Source organism: Pteropus medius, unplaced genomic scaffold (assembly GCF_902729225.1).
Source record: "Pteropus medius unplaced genomic scaffold, Ma_sr-lr_union100, whole genome shotgun sequence".
NCBI classification, from domain to species: domain Eukaryota; kingdom Metazoa; phylum Chordata; class Mammalia; order Chiroptera; family Pteropodidae; genus Pteropus; species Pteropus medius.
In genome coordinates this window covers 142552-144899 of record NW_024347871.1, presented here as the reverse complement: position 1 = coordinate 144899, position 2348 = coordinate 142552, and the positions used below count along the sequence as shown (strand labels likewise).

Genomic DNA, 2348 nt, shown 5'->3' with positions numbered 1-2348 from the left:
GCTGTTTCGATTATTATTGCTTTGGATTATAATTTGAAGTTGAGCAGAGCGATGCCTCCAGTCTCGTTCTTTTTTCTCAGGATGGCTTTGGCAATTTGGGGTCTTTTGTGCTTCTATACAAATCTGATGGTTTTTTTGTTCCATTTCTTTAAAAAATGCCAATGAGATTTTGATGGGGATTGCATTAAATCTGTATAATGCTTTAGGCGATCAGGTCATTTTAACTATGTTGATTCTTCCAATCCCAGTAGAAGGAATACCTTTCCATTTCTTTGTATCTTCTTTGATTTCTTTAATAGAGTCTTATAGTTTTCATTATATAGGTCCTTCACATGTTTTCTTAGATTTATTCCTAGGTATTCTTTTTGCTGAAATTGCAAAAGGAATGATTTTTTTCCACTTCTTTTTCTTTGTTTCTTTGGTTTTTTGTTTTGTTTTGTTTTTTTAGACAAGGCAACCCTTGGTTGACCTCACAGATTGCAGGGACCTTGTCAGTTTACAGTCCCTTATTTTTTACTTTTACGCCTACAGCACCTGGTCTTCCTAGGTGGTCTCCCATCCAAGTACCAACTAGGTCTGACCCTGCTTAGCTTCTGAGATCAGACAGGACCAGGCTTGTTCAGGTGGCATGGCCGTAGACTCCACTGCTTTTTCTGACACTTCATTATTAGAGTACAGGAATGCTATGGATTTTTGAACACTGATTTCGTATCCAGAAAATTTACTGTATTTGCTTATTGTTTCTAGTAGTGGAGTCTTTAGGGTTTTCTATATAGAAAATCACGTCATCCGTAAATAGCGAGTTTGACTTCTTCGTTTCCTATTTGGATGACTTTTATATCTTTCTCTTGTCTGATATCACTTGCTAGGACCTCCAATATTATATTGAATAACAGTGGCGATAGTGGACAGCCTTGCCTTGTTCCTGATCTTAGAGGGAAGGTTTTTAGTTTTTCCACCATTAAGTATAATGTTGGCTGAGGGTTTGTCATTTATGGTCTTTATTATGTTAAGGTACTTTCCTTTTATACTGATTTTGTTAAATGTTCTGATCACTAATGGGTGCTGTACCTTGTCAAAGGGTTTTTCTGCATCTATTGATATATCATATGATTCTTATTTTTAAATTTGTTTATGTGGTGTATCACATTAATCGATTTGCGTATGTTGAACCATCCTTGTGCCTCTGGGATGAAGCCCACTTGATTGTTGTGTATAATCTTTTTAATGTATTTCTGTCTTCAGGTCGCTAGTGTATTATTTAGGATTTTTGCATCTGTGTTCATGACAAATATTGGTCTATAGTTTTCTTTTTTTGTGTTATCTTTACTAAGTTTTGGTATCAGAGTGATATTGACCTCATAAAATGAGTTGAGAAGTATTGCATCCTCTTTGATTTTTGGAAGAGTTTGAGGAGAACAGGTATTAAACCTTCTTGAATGTTTGGTAGAATTCACTGATGAAACCATCTGGTCCTGGACTTTTACTTTTTGGTAGGTTTTTGTTGATTGTTTCAATTTCCATACTGCTGATCAGTCTCTTTAGATTTTCCAGATCTTCTTGATTCAGTCTAGGAAAGTTGTATTTTTCTAAGTACCAGTCCATTTCTTCTAGGTTATTGAATATGGTGTTATATACTTTTTCATAGTACTCTTGTATAATACTTTGTATTTCTGCGGTGTCTGTCATAATTTCCCCTGTTTCATCCCTGGTTTTGTTTATTTGTATCCTTTCTCTTTTTTCTTTAGTGAATCTAGCCAGGAGTTTGTCAATTTTATTAACCTTCTCAAAGAACCAGCTCTTCGTTGTATTTGTCTTTTCTATTGTTTTTGTGTTTTCAATTTCATTTATTTCTACTCTAATTTTGATGATTTCTTCCCTTCTGCTGACTTTAGGCTTCATTTGTTCTTCCTTTTCTAGTTTTTAAAGATGAAGCGTTAGGTTGTTTATTTGGGCTCATTCTTGTTTTTGGAGATAGGCCTGTAATATGAACTTTCCTCTCATGACCGCTTTTGCCGTGTCCCAAAAGTTTTGATATGTTGTACTATCATTAACATTTGTTTCTATGTATCTCTTGATCTCTCTTTTGATTTCTTTTCTGACCCAGTTATTCATCAGTAACATGTTGTTTAATCTTCATGTATTTGTGGTTCTTTCTAATTTATTTTTGCAGTTCATCTCTAGTTTCAAATTTTGATCAGAGAATATGGTTGGTCTGATTTCAACCCTCTAATATTTGTATGGGCTATCGCTGTTTCCCAGTATGTGGTCAGTCCTTGAGAATATTCCATGCACACTAGAGAAGAATGTATAAGTAGCTGTTTTGGGACGAAAGGCTCCATATATGT

The 2348-nt window shown here is 34.8% G+C and overlaps 1 pseudogene; it reads right to left on the bottom strand.

Annotated features, from left to right (window-relative positions):
- Positions 1–522: 522 nt before the first annotated feature.
- Positions 523–640, bottom strand: LOC120615903 (uncharacterized; annotated as a pseudogene).
- Between the last annotated feature and the right edge of the window lie 1708 nt (positions 641–2348).